The sequence below is a fragment of the Cetorhinus maximus genome, chromosome 13 (assembly GCF_964194155.1).
Source record: "Cetorhinus maximus chromosome 13, sCetMax3.hap1.1, whole genome shotgun sequence".
NCBI classification, from domain to species: domain Eukaryota; kingdom Metazoa; phylum Chordata; class Chondrichthyes; order Lamniformes; family Cetorhinidae; genus Cetorhinus; species Cetorhinus maximus.
This window is the reverse complement of record NC_135891.1, coordinates 118,768,173-118,783,586: the sequence shown is the minus strand read 5'-3', so window position 1 is coordinate 118,783,586 and position 15,414 is coordinate 118,768,173. Positions and strand designations below refer to the sequence as shown.

Genomic DNA, 15,414 nt, shown 5'->3' with positions numbered 1-15,414 from the left:
CCATCCCATTCTCTCAGTTCCTTCACCTCCGTTGCATCTGTTCCAATGATGCCACTTTCCAAAACAGTTCCTCTAACATGTCTTCCTTCTTCCTTAACCGAGGTTTCCCACCCACGGTGGTTGACAGGGCCCTCAACCGTGTCCGGCCCATCTCCCACGCCTCTGCCCTCACAGCTTCCTTTTCCTCCCAGAACCATGATGGGGTCCTCCTTGTCCTCACTTTTCACCGCACCAGCCTCCGCATTCAAAGGATCATCCTCCGTCATTTCCGCCAACTCCAGCATGATGCCAGCATGATACATCTTCCCCTCACACCCCCCGCGGCATTCCGCAGGGATCGTTCCCTCAGGGACACCCTGGTCCACTCCTCCATCACCCCCAACACCTCATCCCCTTCCCACGTCACCTTCCCACGCAATCGCAAAAGGCGCAACACCTGACCCTTTACCTCCTCCCTCCTCACTATCCAAGGGTCCAAACACTCCTTTCAGGTGAAGCAGTGCTTCATGTGCACCGTCTTCAATTTAGTCTATTGCATTCGCTGTTCCCAATGCAGTCTCCTCTACATTGGAGAGACCAAACGCAGACTGGGTGACCACTTTGCAGAACACCTGCGGTCTGTCCGCAAGCATTACCCAGACCCCCCTGTCGCTTGCCATTTCAACACTCCACCCTGCTCTCATGCCCACATGTCCTTCCTTGGTCTGCTGCATTGTTCCAGTGAAGCCCAATACAAACTGGAGGAACAGCACCTCATCTTCCAACTAGGCACTTTACAGCCTTCCGGACTTAACACTGAGTTCAACAACTTCAGACCATGAATTCTCTCCTCTATCTACACCTTTTTTTTTATCCCTTTTTCAAAACTCATTATTATTTTTTATCCACTTATTTTTATTTTTATTCATTTTTATTTTCATTCATTTATTCATTGTTTTACCCCCCTTTTTTATCCGCCCTTCTTATCCCAAATTCGATCCCTTTTCTTCCCCCACCACTGCCCCCTCTCCCCCCCACCCACCCCCACAAGGACCATCTGCCATTTGTTCATGTTGTTCTTTCCAGAGCGCTTACCCTTGTCCTGCTATTATCACATTCTGCTTTCTTACCTTAGTACCACTATCAGCACCTTTTAGCTCTTACCACCCCCTTTGTCCTTTTGTCCATGACATCAATGTCAATCTCTCCTTTGCCCCCACCTATCGCTGGCCTTCTATCCGGCTTCACCTGCTCCACCCCACCTTAAACAGTATAAATTTCATCACATTTTTACTTCTGTTTAGCTCTGAATAAGAGTCATACGGACTCGAAACATTAACTCTGTTTCTCTCTCCTCAGATACTGTCAGACCTGCTGAGCTTTTCCAGCATTTTCTGTTTTTGTTTCAGATTTCCAGCATCCGCAGTATTTTGCTTTTATCACTTAAACAGATTATCTGGTCATTATCACATTGCTGTCTGTGGGAGCTTGCTATGCACAAATTGGCTTCCATATTTCCTACATTACAACAGTGACTGCACTTCATTGGTTGCAATGCGCTTTGGGACTTCCTGAGGGTGTGAAAGGCACTATAGAAATGTAAATACTTCTTCCTTTGAGTTCTGGCTCCCACCGGTCATTAGCTTAGATGCTGATCAGCCCCTCCCCCTGCACTGGGAGAATGAGCAGGTCAGACTTGGTGACAGGCTGGGCCATGCCCCTAGGCACAATGCACTCACTGTTCTGCACTCAGAATGGTACTGAGCACACTTGGCTTGGAGATTGGGGGTGGATCAGCTCCTTGTGAATACTCGCTGTGTTCACAATGAGATTGGTTAAAAGCACTGTTACAGAAATTAGGCTCGGGGGATCAGTGGGTAGAGAATGACATAATGGCCACACATGCAGCAGCATCGTTCTTCCATTGGGGGAGAAACCAAAATTGTGAGTGAGAGTGTGAAAGTGTGTGTGAGATTGTGAAAGGCTGTGTGTGAGGGAGCGAGTGTAAAACATGTGCACATGAGAGCACAAGGCTCGAACTTTCACTTGCATTTCTATAGGGCCCACTCCCAACCCTGGAATGTCCCAAAGTCTCATAGCCAAAGGAGTTTGACAGTGGCAGTCCCCAGCTGGTGAAAGTCTATTCCATTCAGTTTGTGCTGTTGTGAAAGTATTAATAGTTTTTACAGGACATCCTCCAGTTATTTTGTTAACACATCTGTAAATGGCAGGATAAGTGATTCTCTCTCTGTTAATAGCAAAAAACTGCAGATGCTGAAAATCCAAAACAAAAACAAAAACACCTGGAAAAACTCAGCAGGTCTGACAGCATCTGCGGAGAGGAACACAGTTAACGTTTCGAGTCCGAATGACTCTTCATCAGAACTAAAGAAAAATAGAAAAGAGGTGAAATATAAGCTGGTTTAAGGGGGGTGGGACAGGTAGAGCTGGATAGAGGACCAGTGATAGGTGGAGATAACCAAAAGATGTCATAGACAAAAGGACAAAGAGGTGTTGACGGTGGTGACATTAGCTAAGAAATGTGCTGATGGTGACATTAAGGGTAGAAAGCAGGACGAGCAAGGTACAGATAGCCCTAGTGGGGGTGGGGTGGGGGGAAGGGATCGAAATAGGCTAAAAGGTAGAGATAAAACAATGGATGGAAATACATTTAAAAATAATGGAAATAGGTGGGAAAAGAGAAATATATATAAATTATTGGAAAAAGGGGGATCGGAAAGGGGGTGGGGATGGAGGAGAGAGTTCATGATCTAAAGTTGTTGAACTCAATATTCAGTCCGGAAGGCTGTAAAGTGCCTAGTCTTCCAACTCTCTCCTCCATCCCCACCCCCTTTCTGATCCCCCTTTTTCCAATAATTTATATATATTTCTCTTTTCCCACCTATTTCCATTATTTTTAGATGTATTTCCATCCATTGTTTTATCTCTACCTTTTAACCTTTTTCTATCCCTTCCCCCCACCCCACCCCTACTAGGGCTATCTGTACCTTGCTCGTCCTGCTTTCTACCCTTAATGTCACCTATTAGCACATTTCTTAGCTAATGTCACCACCATCAACACCTCTTTGGCCTTTTGTCTATGACATCTTTTGGTTATGTCCACCTATCACTGGCCCTCTATCCAGCTCTACCTGTCCCACCACCACCCCCTTAAACCAGCTTATATTTCACCTCTTTTCTATTTTTCTTTAGTTCTGATGATGAGTCATTCGGACTCGAAACGTTAACTGTGTTCCTCTCCGCAGATGCTGTCAGACCTGCAATCGTGCAATCACATCCTTCCTATAATGTGGCGACTAGAACTGCACACAATACCCCAGTTGTGGCCTAACCAGCACTTTATACAGTTCCAGCATAACCTCCCTGCCCTTGTATTCTATACCTCAGCTAATAAAGGCAAGTAACCCATATGCCTTCTTAACCACCCTATCTACCTGGCGTTCTACCCTCAGGGATCTGTGACCAAGGTCCCTCTGCCCTTCAATACTTTCCAATGTCCTACCATTCACAGTGTAATCCCTTACCTTGTCAGCCTTCCTCAAGTGCATTACCTCACACTTTTCCGGGTTGAATTCCATTTGCCACTACTCCGTCCACCTGACCAGTCCATTGATATCCTCCTGCAGTTTACGGCTATCCTCCTCACTATTTACCACTCTACCAATCTTCATGGCATCCGTGAACTTCTTGATCACATCCCCTACAATTAAGTCCAAATCATTTATATACACCACAAACAGCAAGGGCCCCAGCACCGAGCCCTGTGGAACCCCACTGGAAACAGACTTCCAGTCACAGAAACATCCCTCTACCATCACCCTCTGCTCCCTGCCTCTCAGCCAATTTTGGATCCACTTTGTGCCACTTTGCCTTGGATCCCATGGGCTCTTACTTTCTTGACCAGTCTGTCATGAGGGACCTTATCAAAAGCCTTGCTAAAGGACATGTACACCACATCAATGCATATAGAAATGCAAGTAAGTAGGTCTGCCATTTTCTCTTCCTTGGTCTCTCTGCCTTTAAGTTGGTTAATTCTTTTAGCCAGTTAAACCTGTCACGTAAACGCCTGAATGGATGGGACTTTGCAAAGCTTAGTTTTCATCTTCTGATGCATTTTCTTGCCTGACTGCCTCTTATCCAGAGTTCCACACATCAGTTTTAGGTTTGACTTCCTGAAAGAGATCAGCTATGTATATAATGACGCTGTCCTCTGTGCTGTCAGCTATAGTTTGAGTGGCATAGCTCCTGTGGGCAACCTGTGTGCAGTTCTGGTCGCCACATTATAGGAAGGATGTAATTGCACTGGAGGGGGTGCAGAGGAGATTCACTAGGATGTTGCCTGGGATGAAACATTTAAGTTATGAAGAGAGGTTGGATAGACTTGGGTTGTTTTCGTTGGAGCAGAGAAGACTGAGGGGTGACCTGATCAAGGTATACAAGATTATGAGGGGCATGGACAGGGTGGATAGGGAGCAGCTGTTCCCATTAGTTGAAGGGTCAGTCATGAGGGGACATAAGTTCAAGGTGAGGGGCAGGAGGCTTAGGGGGGATGTGAGGAAAAACTTTTTTACCCAGAGGGTGGTGACGGTCTGGAATGCACTGCCTGGGAGGGTAGTGGAGACGGGTTGCCTCGCATCCTTTAAAAAGTACCTGGATGAGCACTTGGCACGTCATAACATTCAAGGCTATGGGCCAAGTGCTGGTAAATGGGATTAGGTAAGTAGGTCAGGTGTTTCTCACGTGTCGGTGCAGACTCAATGGGCCGAAGGGCCTCTTCTGCACTGTGATTCTGTGAATGAATATAAAAAAGAGGGACAGCATGTCAAGAGGACCAGCACTGAGTTAGCTCAGTCAGGACAGGCGAGTGACCAGAGTGTGGGCCGGTTCGATAGCGAGCGAGGGAAATTCAAACAAAACAAAACAAACAAACCATCATAAAATCGGACCAGAGAAGGTTGCGATTATAACAGGAGGCTTTGGGAGTTGCTGAACAATAAATTGAATAAAACATGGAGGAAGGTCAAAGGGATATTGTCAAAACATCCACAAAATTCCCCAGTTTAAATTAGGATGCAGCTGACCGACTATCCAAATTCAGAATGTTTAAACAGCGTACAGAGCTCTGGTTTCTTGATTCAGGTGAGGCTGAACCAGACAGGCAAGCAATAAAAATTCACCTAGCAATTGGGAATGAAGGTCTACACAGGCTGAACATGTCAGGATTAACAGCAGAAGAGCTAAAGGATCCCCCAAAAGATACGGACTACATTGGAAGACCGGCTCAGAATCAGATTAAACTTCTGTTCTCGTCGACTAGGGTTCAGGTTATTTTAACCACAGCCTACAGAATCCACAGACCACTTTGTCAGCAGATGCAGAGAAAAGTGTACATACTGTCGTTTTTCAAACGCAGAGTTAGCAGAATTGTTGAGTTGGCAATCGCATCCACTCACATGGAAGCATTCCAGAAAGATCTGCTAGACAACCCCAAAACGTATAACATTGAAGAGCCACTCAAGGATGGACGGAAGTACAAAGCAAACCTCTCAGGTTGACACAACTTACAGGTCCTAAGTAAAACCCCAATTGTTGATACACTCACTGGAACACCAAACCTAGCACGATATGTGGAAGGTCTGGCCTTCTGCACGTACCAAGGAAAAGCCCAGCTTTCCACCAATCCTGCAAGGCATGTGTCAGAAAGGGCCATTGGCAGCGGCAGTGCGCCAGAGCAAAGGCTGATGCAGCTACAAAGAGCCGTGCACTGATCCAAACAGACCGTACAGAACGGCTATTTTCCAGCAATTAGAATGACCATCCCATCATTCCCGTAAGAAACATGAGGTGATTGACACGCCAGAAAATAACAGTGATGTGCACAATGGGATGAAGGGTGGTGAATGCAGGTTTCACACCGCCAGTCTCAATGAAAAGATAGATACCATCATAACATCCAAAGTGGTTGTCAAGATTCGAATTATCTACCCTAATAAAGTTGGTAACTACTCATTATTGGTCAAAATTGATACAGGGGCAAGTGCCAACCTGCCAATTCTAGAAGACCCAATAATTTCATGTGCAGGATCCATAGTCTGGAGTGCAAGTACAATCAATCCTCCTGGGTGTCACAGATGTTCTACATGCTGGAGACAAAAGGCCCAGTGATTGCTGGTCTGCCAACCTGCTGTAACCTCACATTACAGACCATTGATGGAATCAGTCAGACCTCATATGGCAGATCAACCTCAGAAACTACTCCTATCACTTCAGTTCATGACCTAACATCAAGATATCCAGAATGTTTTGGCAAAATTGGCAGTTTCAAGGGAACTGTAATGTTATGCTTGCAGGAGAATGCACGTCCGTCCATTGATCCAGTACATTTTGCGCAATGCAAATGCCAGCAGCTACAAGAAGACACAGCAAAAGATTCTACATTCCAGAGACTGTGGAAAACCATCATTGAAGGATGGCCTGTTTCAATTCAGCATGTCCACAAACACGTGAGACCATTTTGGCCTTAATGGGATAAATAGGCATCTCCCAGGGAGTCGTTTTTAAAGGCAGATAGGTAATCACAGCGGAATCTTTTTAACCTGATATTCTTCAACAACTTCATCATTCACACATGGGCATTGGTCAGATGAGAAGAGCCACAAGAGAGATAGCCTATTGGCCGGGTATGAACAGTGATATTGAGGTTGTCATCAAGAAGTGCGAGGCGTTTTAAGAGCATATGCCAAGTCTGCAGAAAGAACCACTGATTCCACACAAAGTTCCTACCATCGAGGGTCCAAAATCACATCCGACCTCTTTCATGTCCATGCTGACTTCATCGTCATCATTAAGAGACTACTTTACCAAGTACCCCAATACTCAACAATTGGCAGCACATATACTAAAATTGGAACGATACAGAGAAGATTAGCATGACCCCTGCGCAAGGATGACATGCAAATTCCTGAAGCGTTCCATATTTCAGACTTTCAAAAAAACATTACTCAACAATTGCACAACACATCAAACACAACTATCGTGCACGCTCTAAGTGCTATTTTCAGTTTATTTGGTGTACTTAGAGAGATCATTATGGGTAACAGTCTGCAATTTATTGGTAAGCTAGGATATGTGTGAGAAGTGGAATATCAATCATACGATTTCTTCTCCTCATTATCTTAGATCTTGCGAATGACTTATACTGTGAAATCCCTAATTCTCATGTAGACAGACCAAACAAGAGCTACATATTGCAATATTACATCAGAGGACAACATCTTTAAGTGCCACTATTTCATCACTGGCAGAGCTCATGTTCGGCAGACCAGTGTCTACCAATTTACCTACTCTTACCCATTCTATTCTTTCAGAAACTAGACAGCAACTTTTAAAACTGCAAGAGAAGATGACCAACATGCACAATAAAAATGCAAGTACAGAATTGCCAGGTTTACAGTTGGGACAACAGGTTCGCACCCAAGATTCCACAGAAGGTACATGACAACCAGCTGAGATGACAAAGAATTGTTTGGAACCAAGATCCTATGAAGCTATTGCACACAAAGGTACAACGGTGAGGCTTAACCAAGGACAAATCCTCAACCACTGTGCAGTCTTATTGCATCTAGGACAAGATCCTAAATGCAACCAGGAACAGCATCCAAGAATAACAATCCCACAGATCACCGTGAGCCATTGAAGAAACCTCTGGCCAAGGTTACCATTCGAAGATCTGGGCGTACCAGCAGGTTGCCTTTACACTTCAGGGACTCATAGATTCACCAGTCCTATACACTTATGTAAAGGTTATTAAACATGAAAATGGACTGTAAGTAGTTATACTTCTTTGGAAGAGGGGAAAGTATCATTAAAAAGAAAGGGGGATGTTGTAATATGCCTTTAAGAGATAGCAGCATGACATCACTTTAAGGGAAGTGTGTCATGTGATCCAGCCTCAGTTTCACTTTGGCCTGTGAGCAGAACACAGCAAACACAGCTCTGATGCTGATGTCTTCAAGCTTTCTATCCTTGTATGTCTGTTCTCATGTGCCTAGTCTAAATAAATGAACCCACAACACGTTTACCTAATCACTTATGAGTGATTGGTGCCTTTATATCATTATAAAACCATGACAATTTGTACCTTGCTATGAGGCCACCTTACCTGCACAGAGCACAGCAATCACGTTCTGTCTGTCCCAGCAGCGCTGCTAGTTGATGCAGGGTTCTTGCAGTTACAGCTGAAGACTGACTATTTCATAACTCCCCTTATCTTCGTTTCCATGTGTATGTGACCGTCAGCATTTCCTACCAGCTATACCTCTTCCTGTTGCTACATCCCCTGAGTCACAGAGAGTGTCAAACCAGATGTTTCTCTTCCTGCAGCCCAACAGCTCAAGCCTCATTCTTGTCCTAATGTGTTATCACTCAGAACATACATTTCAGTCATCTATCACTGAGATCATAGCACTCCTGAACATTCTTCTTTAACTGTGTGTCTCTCTCAACAACGGTGTGTCTATTCAAAACTCTGATGACTCTGAAGTTCACATATTGAGTATCCCTACTGTGTCTACAGAATAAACAGGCATATTTCTCCTCTGGATTTTACACCTCATATCTTGGGAGAGACAGCTATTTGCCTCAAATACTCTTCTTTCGCACCCAATTGCAATAGTGGCTTATTCTCGATTTCCATTGCTCCACCATTGGCAGCCATGCCTTCAGCTGCCTGGGCTCTAAGCTCTGGAACTGCCCCCCTCAACCTCTCCACCTCTCACTTTCTCTCTCCCTCTTCATTTAAGATACTCCTTAAATCCAGCTTCTTTGACTAATCTTTTGGTCATCTGCTCTAATATTTCCTTACGTGGTTCGGTATTAAATTTTGTTTCAGAACAGCCCTGTGAAGCTCCTTGGGATGCTTTTACCACATTAAATGCAAGTTGTTGTTGTGAAACAGAAGTGACTATCATTTGTAACCAGAGAGAATGGGGAAGCCGGGACAGTTCCCCTTACAGCAGAGAAGGTTGAGAGAAGATTTAACATAGGTGTAGAGAGTAACACTGCTTATCTCGTTGAAACTGTATCTTCATCACACTCTCTCATTGTGGTCCCCAGTTTGTCCACTTTACTTCCACATGACTGAAATTCACACTCGATTCACACCCTGTCAAGCTGACTCCCTGAACAACGTCTTTATCAGCAACTTCCAGACAAAAGCTACTTATTCACTGTATGAACTCTCTCCTCCATCCCCACCCCCTTTCCGATCCCCCTTTTTCCAATAATTTAAATAGATTTTTCTTTTCCCATCTATTTCCATTATTTTTAAATGTATTTCCATCCATTGTTTTATCTCTACCTTTTAGCCTATTTCGATCCCTTCCCACCACCCCACCCCCACTAGGGCTATCTGTACCTTGCTCGTCCTGCTTTCTACCCTTAATGTCACCATTAGCACATTTCTTAGCTAATGTCACCACCGTCAACACCTCTTTGTCCTTTTGTCTAGGACATCTTTTGGCAATCTCCACCTATCACTGGTCCTCTATCCAGCTCTACCTGTCCGCCCCCCCCCCCTTAAACCAGCTTATATTTCACCTCTTTTCTTTTTTTCCTTAGTTCCAGTGAAGAGTCATACGGACTCGAAACGTTAACTGTGTTCCTCTCCGCAGATGCTGTCAGACCTGCTGAGTTTTTCCAGGTATTTTTGTGTTTGCTGTTGTTGTTGTTGTAGTTATTCACTGTGTTGGTTTCTACACCGGTTGTCTTTGCTTCCCTATAACTCTGGGCCTATACTCATTTGAAGAATGAGAGATGATCTTATTGAAACATATAGGGCAGGATTTTTACCTCGTCGGGTGGGCGGGCCTGGGAGTGGCTGCGAAACTGACCGCCGCCCACGATCGGGCCCCCAATTAACGGCCAGCCAGTGTGAATCGCGCGCTGCAACACTGAGCGCTGCCGGGGTGGGAGCGGGAGGAGGGCAAGCGCGGAAGTTTGCACAAGCCCATGGGTGTGCACACTGAAATCTCCCTGAAGGCTGCCTGAGGGAGCTGAAGATTTATAACAGCACAAGTCAAGATTTTTTAAAAATAAGGTGAACATGTCCCCTCGTGTGACTCTGTCACATCAGCAGGGACATGTTATAAAAGATATTTAAACACTTTAAAAAAAATTCCTGTAGGAAACCTCATCCCGTCCGTGGATGAGGTTTCATAAAAAAATCCAAAGGCCGCACGGCCTTTTCGCCCGCCCGCCCACTGAACGGTTGGACGGGCAGTAAAAAATCCAATTTAATTAATTGATTAAGGGCCTTAATAGGCCTCTTAATTGTCGGCAGACGCGCTGCCAACTCCCGCGCATGCCCGCCGAGCGAGATATCGCGAGAGTCCGCGATGACACAGGAGTCAGCCATTCAGCCCCTTGAGTCTGCCTGCCATTCAGTGACTGGGAATGGTAGCATGGTGGTTATCTTACTGGATTAATGATCCAGAAGGCAGGACCGATGATCCTGTGACATAAATCCCATTTTAAAATTCCTGTTCAAATCCCAACATGACAGCTAGAGAATTATAAATTTAATGCAATAAATATGGAACAAAAAGCTAGTCTCAGTAATGATGACCATGAAACTATCAGATTGTTGTAAAAACTCTTCAGGTTCACCGATGTCCTTTAGGGAAGGAAGTCTGCCGTCCTTACCCGTTCTGGCCTACATGTAACTCCAGAACCACAGCAATGTGGCTGACTCTTAAATGCCCCCTGAAATGGCCGAGCAAGCCACCCAGTTGTCAAGAAGGTGGCTCATTACCACCTTCTCAAGGGCAATTAGGGATGAGCAATAAATGCTGGCTTTGCCAGTGGCACCAACACCATGTGAGTTAATAAAAAATACAATCATGGCTGAACTTTGACATCAACTCCACTTCCCCCCCTATCCCCATAATCCTATAATTCCCTTGGGGCCCAAAAATCTATCAATCTCTGTCTTGAATATACTCAATGATTGAGCATCCACAGCTCTCTGGGATAGTAGTGATCTGCCTAAGGGCAGGTCCTCTGTTCCTCATGGTTTGCACCTTCCTCTTCAGTTACTGATAGGGAGCCTCCCATTTTCAATGAGAAATGAGGAATATGAGCAGGAAAAAGAATATATGAGGTGGTTTCCCATTCCCTCTGGAGTAGAGAATTCCAAAGGTTCACATCCCTCTGAGTGAAGAAATTTCTCCTCATCTCAGTCCAAAATGGCTGACTCCTTATCCTAAATGGTGAGGGTTCTGCCTTGTGGCAATTGCATGTACATGTAACGCTGCACCCCAATGAGTCCCAACAATGGAAGGAACAGTGGACAGGGAAACAGTAGAGGCAGCTGGTTGAGTCTCAGGTAGAATATTGGGTCCCGTTTGGTCTCCTCATGTAGTTTGCTTTCTTCATTTAAGACACTCCTTAAAACCTACCTCTTCGACCAAGCTTTTGATCATCAGACCTAATCTCTCCTGATGTGGCTCAAGTTCAAATTTAGTTTGATGATTGCTCCTGTGAAGCACCTTGGGATGTTTAAAATTACAGGCATTAAAGATGCTATATAAATACAAATTGTTGTTAAATATTCAATTCCTTTTATATGATTACTGTTAAATTTGCTTCTGTAGTAATTATGGCTTTATTTAATGTGTAATATACCTTTAAGAATAATGCTTGTTAAGGAAGATCACATGATCCGTAGTATCCAATAGGAGAGTAGCATGGGCTACCTCAGTAGTTAGTTGTGCAGAGATAGAGTTTGAGTTGAAAGCACATGTGTAATTGCTGCTGAGTACCTTGTAAATAAACTTAAAGTTTCCACCCAAGAAGTGTCTGCAGATCAACTCTATCAATAGTACCAACTCAGCCACCACTCACGACAAACTGGCGATGAGGATAAAGCAGGATTGAACAGAAGAAATCAAGTTGAAAAGAAATCAGCACTGCACCTTGCCAGTGATTGTAGGTAGAAAACAGCGTTCGAATTGAAGAAGTTATCCCCTCTCAAAATGCCACAATTCGGGAGAATAGATCCTTTTGATCCAGCCATGGTTGATTGATCTCATTACATAGAACACCTCACATTCTTTTTTCAAGCGAACGAGGTTACAGGGGAAGTGAAGAGGTGAGCGATCCTCTTAACGGTGACAGTGTAGAGGGAACTTTACTCTGTATCTAACCCCGTGCTGTGACTGTCCTGGAAGTGTTTGAAGGGGACAATGTAGACCATAAAACCATAAGACATAGGAGCAGAAATTAGGCCATTCGGCCCATCGAGTCTGCTCCACCGTTCAATCATGGCTGATAAGTTTCTCAACCCCATTCTCCCGCCTTCTCCCCGTAACCTTTGATCCCCTTACCAATCAAGAACCTATCTATCTCGGTCTTAAATACACTCAATGACCTGGCCTCCACAGCCTTCTGTGGCAATGAATTCCATAGATTCACCACTCTCTGGCTAAAGAAATTTCTCCTTATCTCTGTTCTAAAAGGTCTTCCCTTTACTCTGAGGCTGTGCCCTCGGGTCCTAGTCTCTCCTACTAATGGAAACATCTTCCCCACGCCCACTCTATCCAGACCTTTCAGTATTCTGTAAGTTTCAATCAGATCCCCCCTCATCCTTCTAAACTCCATCGAGTATAGACCCAGAGTCCTCAAACGTTCCTCATATGTTAAGCCTTTCATTCCTGGGATCGTTCTCGTCAACCTCCTCTGGACCCTCTCCAGGGCCAGAACATCCTTCCTGAGATATAGGGCCCAAAATTGCTCACAATATTCTAAATGTGGTCTGACCAGAGCCTTATAAAGCCTCAGCAGCACATCCCTGCTTTTATATTCTAGTCCTCTCGAAATAAATGCCAACATTGCATTTGCCTCCCTAACTACCAACTCAAACTGCAAGTTAAACAGAGAATCCTGGACTAGGACTCCCAAGTCCCTTTGCACTCCAGATTTCTGAATTCTCTCCCCATTTAGAAAATAGTCTATGCCTCTATTCTTCCTACCAAAGTGCATGACCTCACACTTCCCCACGTTGTATTCCATCTGCCACTTCTTCGCCCATTCTCCTAACCTGTCCAAATCCTTCTGCAGCCTCCCCGCCTCCTCAATACTACCTGTCCCTCCACCTATCTTTGTATCATCTGCAAACTTAGCCAGGATGCCCTCAGTTTCTTCATCTAGATCATTAATGTAAAAAGTGAAAAGTTGTGGTCCCAATACTGACCCCTGCGAAACTCCACTAGTCACCGGCCGCCATCCTGAGAAGGACCCCCTTATCCCCATTCTCTGCCTCCTGTCAGACAGCCAATCTTCTATCCATGCTAGTGCCTTGCCTCTATCACCATGGGCTCTTATCTTACTGAGCAGCCTCCTGTGCAGCACCTTGTTAAAGGCCTTCTGGAAGTCCAAGTAGATAACATCCATTGGCTCTCCTTTGTCTAACCTACTCGTTACCTCCTCAAAGAATTCTAACAGATTTGTCAGGCATGACCTCCCCTTGATGAAACCATGCTGACTTTGCCCGATTTTACCATGCACTTCCAAGCATTCTGAAATCTCATCCTTAATAATGGACTCTAAAATCTGACCAACGACCGAGGTCAGGCTAATCGGCCTGTAATTTCCCGTCTTTTGCCTCACTCCCTTCTTAAACAGGGGGGTTACATTAACGATTTTCCAGTCCTCTGGGACCCTCCCTGACTCCAGTGATTCCTGAAAGATCACCACTAACGCCTCCACTATCTCTTCAGCTATCTCCTTCAGAACTCTGGGGTGTAATCCATCTGGTCCAGGTGATTTATCCACCTTCAAACCTTTCAGTTTTCCTAGCACCTTCTCCTTGGTAATGGCCACCATACTCACTTCTGCCCCCTGACTCTCTTGTGTAGAGGGAACTTTACTCTGTATCTAACCCCGTGCTGTACCTGTCCTGGGAGTGTTTGATGGGGACAGTGTAGAGGGAGCTTTACTCTATCTAACCCCGTGCTGTACCTGTCCTGGGAGTGTTTGATGGGGACAGTGTAGAGGGAGCTTTACTCTGTATCTAACCATGTGTTGTACCTGTCCTGGGAGTGTTTGATGGGGATAGTGTAGAGGGAGCTTTACTCTGTATCTAACCCCGTGCTGTACCTGTCCTGGGAGTGTTTGATGGGGACAGTGTAGAGGGAGCTTTACTCTGTATCTAACCCCGTGCTGTACCTGTCCTGGGAGTGTTTGATGGGGACAGTGTAGAGGGAGCTTTACTCTGTATCTAACCCTGTGTTGTACCTGTTCTGGGAGTGTTTGATGGGGACAGTGTAGAGGGAGCTTTACTCTGTATCTAACCCCGTGCTGTACCTGTCCTGGGAGTGTTTGATGGGGACAGTGTAGAGGGAGCTTTACTCTGTATCTAACCCCGTGCTGTACCTGTCCTGGGAGTGTTTGATGGGGACAGTGTAGAGGGAGCTTTACTCTGTATCTAACCCCGTGCTGTACCTGTCCTGGGAGTGTTTGATGGGGACAGTGTAGAGGGAGCTTTACTCTGTATCTAACCCCGTGCTGTACCTGTCCTGGGAGTGTTTGATGGGGACAGTGTAGAGGGAGCTTTACTCTGTATCTAACCCCGTGCTGTACCTGTCCTGGGAGTGTTTGATGGGGACAGTGTAGAGGGAGCTTTACTCTGTATCTAACCCCGTGCTGTACCTGTCCTGGGAGTGTTTGATGGGGACAGTGTAGAGGGAGCTTTACTCTGTATCTAACCCCGTGCTGTACCTGTCCTGGGAGTGTTTGATGGGGACAGTGTAGAGGGAGCTTTACTCTGTATCTAACCCCGTGCTGTACCTGTCCTGGGAGTGTTTGATGGGGACAGTGTAGAGGGAGCTTTACTCTGTATCTAACCCCGTGCTGTACCTGTCCTGGGAGTGTTTGATGGGGACAGTGTAGAGGGAGCTTTACTCTGTATCTAACCCCATGCTGTACCTGTCCTGGGAGTGTTTGATGGGGACAGTGTAGAGGGAGCTTTACTCTGTATCTAACCCCGTGCTGTACCTGTCCTGGGAGTGTTTGATGGGGACAGTGTAGAGGGAACTTTACTCTGTATCTAACCCCATGCTGTACCTGTCCTGGGAATGTTTGATGGGGACAGTGTAGAGGGAGCTTTACTCTGTATCTAACCCCGTGCTGTACCTGTCCTGGGAGTGTTTGATGGGGACAGTGTAGAGGGAGCTTTACTCTGTATCTAACCCCGTGCTGTACCTGCCCTGGGAGTGTTTGATGGGGACAGTGTAGAGGGAGCTTTACTCTGTATCTAACCCCGTGCTGTACCTGTCCTGGGAGTGTTTGATGGGGACAGTGTAGAGGGAGCTTTACTCTGTATCTAACCCCGTGCTGTACCTGTCCTGGGAGTGTTTG

General features: G+C 45.5%; 1 protein-coding gene and 1 non-coding gene across 3 annotated transcripts in view; one reads left to right on the top strand and one right to left on the bottom strand.

Annotated features, from left to right (window-relative positions):
- The window catches only part of ano8b (anoctamin 8b), a 151,301-nt gene that overhangs the window by 127,480 nt on the left and 8,407 nt on the right, over window positions 1–15,414 (bottom strand). Inside the window, exon 1 of one of the 2 annotated variants that reach the window (XM_078556175.1) lies at window positions 11,973–12,076. The exons of the other annotated variant lie outside the window; for it this stretch is intronic. The gene's annotated coding sequence lies outside the window, so the exon portion shown is untranslated. Of the gene's footprint in view, window positions 1–11,972; window positions 12,077–15,414 lie in introns of those variants that run through there. 2 annotated transcript variants of the gene reach the window in all.
- LOC144689284 (U6 spliceosomal RNA) lies at window positions 6,873–6,981 on the top strand. The gene has a single exon (XR_013578619.1). It is a non-coding gene; the product is annotated as a U6 spliceosomal RNA (small nuclear RNA).